This window comes from Parasteatoda tepidariorum, chromosome 8 (genome assembly GCF_982258835.1).
Source record: "Parasteatoda tepidariorum strain Cologne lab strain chromosome 8, Ptep-v5.0, whole genome shotgun sequence".
In the NCBI taxonomy this organism is placed as follows: domain Eukaryota; kingdom Metazoa; phylum Arthropoda; class Arachnida; order Araneae; family Theridiidae; genus Parasteatoda; species Parasteatoda tepidariorum.
Genome location: NC_141762.1, coordinates 78,808,751 through 78,815,139, shown reverse-complemented (window position 1 = coordinate 78,815,139; position 6,389 = coordinate 78,808,751).

Sequence of the window (6,389 nt, the reverse complement as noted above, 5' to 3'; positions counted from 1 at the left end):
CGTCAGCGGGACGTCAACGTCGCGCTGACGCCAACAAAATACTGGTTTGTTAGATCAAGGCCTGGTTTCTTAGAACTAGCTCCTTATCTGGGCGTCAGCAGAAAGTTGACGTAGAGCTAACGCCAAAAAAATACTTTTTTGTTAGCTCAGCGTGAGCAGTCGGTCCAACGCAGACATTATCTCTCATTGCGCATGCGTTAATAACGTAAACAAATATTTATTTCGAATTTGTATTGATTTTGTTATTGTCGACCAGTGTTTTAGAGAACAAATAATGACTTTGTCCAAGAAAAAACACATTATAGCTGAGCTAAATGAAGAGTGCTATGTTTAATGAAGAAGCTATGTTTAATGTCAAAATCAAAATCTTGGCTGATTTCAATGTGGTGTTGGATGTTGTCCGCCATTGCTTCTGTGGTTAACGTCACGTTGTAATTCAACTGCAGTTGAGTTGGACGGCAATTGTAGTTCAAGATGAGCGTTCGATGACGTATACTATCAAACTCACAAATGGACCAATCAGAGGTTAGCGCTGATTTCCAGCTGACGGCGTCCTGTCCTAAGAAACCAGGCCTTAAGAAACCAGGCCTTAAGGTGTGCCACTAATAAAAAAAGGAATTTATTTTTTACTGTAATAAAATTGCACAAAAGTTAAAAATCACAACTGCTCCTGACACCAATAATTATTAACTGTTAACTCTGTTAAAAATAGCCAATAGAAAAATACGTAATCGTACATTTTCATGGCTAGCTTTGTTTTTAAATAAAAAAATTTGAAATTTTCGTTTGCTGCAAGATATTTCGCGTAAGAACGCTTACCCCTACTAAACTGTTCCCGTACCCCTGGGGGTACGCGTACCATACTTTGGGAAACACTGCTCTAAGGGAATAAGTACCGGGAAAAATCGTTTGACTGTGGCTAATTTTGACTATCATCAGTTGTCAAGCAACGACATCATGACAAATGAAATTATTATTGTTATTATTGTTTATTTTTACAATTATTGTTTATTCCGATGGAATAAACTACAAAAACTTGTTTTACTTAACTTAATTACGTGAATATGCCAGGAAGGACAAAAAAATAATAAATTTTAAAAAAGAAATTATTATTTTAGCTTTACTCATTGTGTTGTTATAGGTCTTTAAATTTAGTGCATGATATCGTAGTGTTGCTCAGTACTTAAATATAGATTAACTTTTTTTCACCCCGTATGAAAAACGTGCATTTAGTTAAGTTTTTCTAAGTTATTCGGGAGATTATTTTTCTCTATAAATGTTGCTGTTGTCGACGGCCATTAAAGCAGAGGGGCTACGATTGTTCTTGTTTTTCAGTGGGATCATCTATTGCCGAGAATTCGACTTCCGCCACACCCATACGGCACGCCCGTTTATAGGGTGGACCCATGCATACATCCATTCATTCGTCCACAGACCGTGATTTTGTCCTTAACCAGAGAACGATCTATCTCCAATTCAATGCCCCCAGGGGTATTGATTTGTTATGGGGACATGGAGGACTTCCTGAGCCAACTGATTTAACGTGCACCAGTCACCATTTGCTACATGAGCCGGCTGGATTTGAGCACCCGTTCTCACAAACGTAGGTTCAGCTCATTGCCAACTAGGCTATCCCGGCCTTTCTCTATAAATTAAAAAATCATATAAGTTGCAGCTATTTTGGGTGTTCAAGTTAACGCTATAATTTGTTTTGCTGCACAAAAATTATAACAAAACTTTACAATAACAATTATAACAAAAAAAATATGCACTTTACTTAAAAAAGAGAAACATTAGATATTGCCAGTTATAAATATTAACCTCTACGTCGACTCAAAAGAACTAAAAACGGCTTCCAATTTAGACTGTTTTATAATAAAAAGATATCGTTAAACATTGTTAAAAATTAAAATTCCTTTTCTTTATTTACTTCCTATTGTGTCACACATTTTACATTTTTAGCTTTATTTTTTTTTAAAACAAAGGTAATTTTTATTTAATGCAAAGTATCTAAGTACAGTCGGCAAAAAAAAAAAGATATCACCCTGAATAATTTTCGTTCTAATGATCGGATTTTCACGAACTAAGTGTTAATCTTAATGGTTCCTGGGGGTGACCTCAAATATGCTAATTAATTAGTGCTAACTATTAATTAAGTTACGAAATCAGACACAAAAACGTACTTTCTCTGAATAAACACATATTTTTTCTTACATATTTAGATTCTTAACCTTCAAAATATAGGGGGTAGCCGCAATCTGGGAAATATGGTCCCCATAGTTTGGTCAGGAGAGCGATTCAAAGTTCGTACCCCTTAATGTTAATTTCACTTTTTACGTTTTTAGTCATATTTTAAAAACTAATAAAGCAATTCGAAGAAAATTTCATCCAGTCATAAAACTCATTTACCCAAAGATAATTTCACGAAAAAAATAATTTTTAATAATTGTTAATTATTTTTTATTATTTAATTAAACTAAGGATGAAAAATTTTTGAATTATAAGGTATGAATTTTTTTATACCATATTAATCTACATATTTTTCAATTGAAAAATCTAAAGTTTCAACTGTTTTTATTTATTAGAAGCTGAGAAAAATTAAAATTAATTATTTTTAAAAAAATAATTTGGCGACAATGAAGAAATGATTAAATGGAGCGATTAATATTAAAATGTGATAAACTTGCGAGGAACTTGACTTCGCGCGCTTAGCATAAAATTTCATTCATATTTTTTTCGCTAATAATCGTTTGCTTATCTTTTCATTTTTATTTTTTTAAGGTATAAAATACGATGTTTCTTCTTTAGTCGTCTAAAATTATATTTGCAATTTAGTAAAGAAATTTGAATAAAACATTTTATTGAATAAAATACATTTTATTTAGAGAATGTGGAGTTTTATAAAAGCATGCTTCTGATAGAATATGATTATACAACAGATTGTGCTTCTTTAATGTGATTTTTTATTTTTTTATTTTCTCAATAACTGATAAAATTTCAATAATATACATACGAATGAATAAATTTGGAATAAAATATTCATCAATTTCTTGAATATATATTTTATAAATATTAATAAAAATACGTAGTCAACATTTTTAAGCATCTCTCACAACATCGCAAATTTCTCAAAATCTTATAGGGTAAACTAACCAGTGAAGGAATACTTAAGCTTAGCTTGTCTTTAAAAAAAAATCATAAAAATTTCAAAATTTGTAATTTTAGCTAAATGACGTATTTGTTATTAAATGCATGTCGACATATTTGTTATTAAATGCAAATTATGTAAAAAAAAATTAGATAACTTACATAATATTGTTTTAAGCTTTTGGTGGTTTAAATAATAAGTAGTAAGATAACCAAGTGAAGGAACAGTTCTTAAATTGAATAAACACTAAATTTTCCAGTGAATGAACACTTAATTTTGAGAATGTTTGATGCTCGTTAGGAATCCTTAGGCCACACAGATATCTGTCGCCCTGTAGATGCCTGAATTGACTGATGTTAACACAGGCGGGCATTAGGAAAAAAAAATCTTTTAAGTTTTCGTGCCCCCATTTCAGTATCTTAAGGGCCTTACGAGCTCTGTTTAAAAAGAGAGTATCATATCAGATATATATATATATATATATATGTAACATAAAAAGCTTCAATTAATCTTTTTATGTTAGTTTCTTTGCTATAAAACTTCATCCTAATTAATTATTCTAAACGAAATACTTTCTCACACTTTTAAAAACCACATCCTGTTCTTAAATCTATTTTTGGCTCAAGTATGCATTTAATTAAGAGCAGGACATTTTTCCCTTTGCTCTTGTGTGGGAAACGTTCGATCTATTTCATAAACCAATAGCAACTACTAAGAGTTCCCTCTTTCCCTAAATTAAGACATATTACGGATTTTACTTTGAAAGATTTTCCCTAACATATAACCAAGGAGCGCAACTTTTCATGTGCACTTTCACTCATTCTCATGACTGCTCTTGTCTAATAATTAATAAATAAATTTTGTACCCTATATCCCGACCTATGACCTGTTTTAATCCTTCCACTCGGCAACGACGTTATACATATATATATATATATATATACAGGGTGGTCCCGAATTCATGGTACAAACTTTAATGGTAGGTACAGGACATTGTAACAATGATTTATTGTATAGGAATGTATAGTCGCAGGTGACGCGGTGAGGCGTAAACAGGGTAAATAAAAGGAAAGAGAAATGGAGTGTTGATCGGTTGGTATCATTGCCGGTAGAGGGCAGTAGATGTCTAGCCGCCGTTGAAAATGATGCATCGCAGTAGGGAAAAGCGCCATTCACAATTGTGCTGCCGTAGACGATGGGTGACTTTACGTATGCACAAAAAGCAGACATGCATTACATGTACGGCCGTGCAAATGGTAACGGCAGAGCTGCGTTACGAATGTATCGCGCAGAGTATCCTGATCGACGAATGCCGGATCATAGAATTTTTCAACGGTTACATCATCAACTTTGTGAAACAGATGCGCTCGACGTCAACAGACATGACGCTGGTCGATTAAGAGCTGTACGCACTTCAAGGCTGGAAGAAAGCATCTTGAACATTGTGGCTGATAGACCCGAGTCAAGCGCAAGAACTGTTGCGCGCGACGTAGGTGTGAGTCATCAGACTGTATGCAGAGTGTTAAACGAAAATCGCTTACACCCCTTCCATTTTCAGAAAGTACAAGCATTGAATTCGGCAGATTATCTGCCTGTGGGTGATACAGCAATGTGCGTTGCAGCCGGATTTCGTAGGTGATGTGTTATTTACAGATGAAGCGACATTTTCACGCGAGGGTGTCTTTAATGCGCACAATTCCCATGTGTGGGCAACCGATAATCCACATGCAACGCGTCCACATGCGTTTCAATAACGTTTCTGTATTAATGTGTGGGCTGGTATTGTGAACGACTTTTTGATTGGCCCATACTTACTACCCACGCAACTCAGTGGCGGAAGCTATCTTATTTTTCTGAAAGAAGTGTTACCACAACTGCTGCATTATGTTCCGATCGCCATTCGTAACCGCATGTGGTTTCAGCACGATGGGGCGCCAGCACACTTCAGCATTGATGTACGGAATTACCTGAATGCCACGTTTGGTGCTTGATGGATTGGGCGTGGTGAGCCAAACTTTTGGCCACCCCGATCTCCCGATTTATCGAGCCTCGATTACTTTTTATGGGGACTTCTAAAGCATCTTGTTTATGAGACTCCAGTTGACTCAGATGAGGATCTCGCCGCTCGCATATCTGTAGCTGCTGCAGGTGTGCGTGAAATACCAGGCATCTTTGAACGTGTACGCCAATCGCTCCACCGAACGCTGTCAAGCATGTATCGCTTCTGGTGGACGCAATTTTGAGCACTTACTGTAAACATGACACTTGTCAACAACACTTTCAATAAAATCTTTGTTTTTCCTTTCGGCCGTGATTTCTCCTGTTTACGCCTCACCGCGTTACTTGCGACTATACATTCCTGTACGATAAATCATTGTTACAATGTCCTGTACCTACCATTAAAGTTTGTACCATGAATTCGGGACCACCCTGTATATATATATATATATATATATATATATATATATATATATAACAAAAATAATCATAGTAGCAGTATTTGGTGGTAAATGTAGCTTATCGTAATTGAAGAATATGCTGTGCGACATTTTATGGTGAATTTGCGAACGTAAGTTTCAGAATGTATCGAAACATGTGGATGCTATTTGCTAATCATCTTTATCCAAAGAAAACCATTTAACGTAAATATCTAGCAAAATGAAGCAATTTTTTAAACAATGAATCATACAATATGCAACATATTATTTCTATATCTTATTCTTAAACATAACATATTTCAATGTTTTTAAAATGCCACTAAACATTCAGCAATTCATTGAGTTATAGAAAAAAGAAATCGTAAATTACAGAAAACCTTGTGAATGTGCATTAGAATTACTATACAATCTACATTTTATTTTTCATGCACTTTTTTTTCCTTCAAACTTTCATGCCTAGAAGACTCGATTAAAGCTGTAAAAATCATTATCCCTAAAATTTTGTATATAGCTATTATAAGTTATGTTAATTTGATTTTAGTATGAAATCCTCGAATAAACATAGCAAAAATAGCATAATCCAAATAATATCAGATAAAAAGTTCATGTATTTAAATTCTGAAAACTTATAAATCGATTCAAATTTTCTTTTCAAAAGAGATTAAAATATTTTTTTTTTTATTTATTTATTTTTTTTTTTTTTTTTGCTTTTTGGACATAAATGAACTTAAAAATTGTCTATTGCCTAGAAATTTCGAGGTGTTTTCTATTAACTATTAATTAAACCTCTCAGAGCAATCACA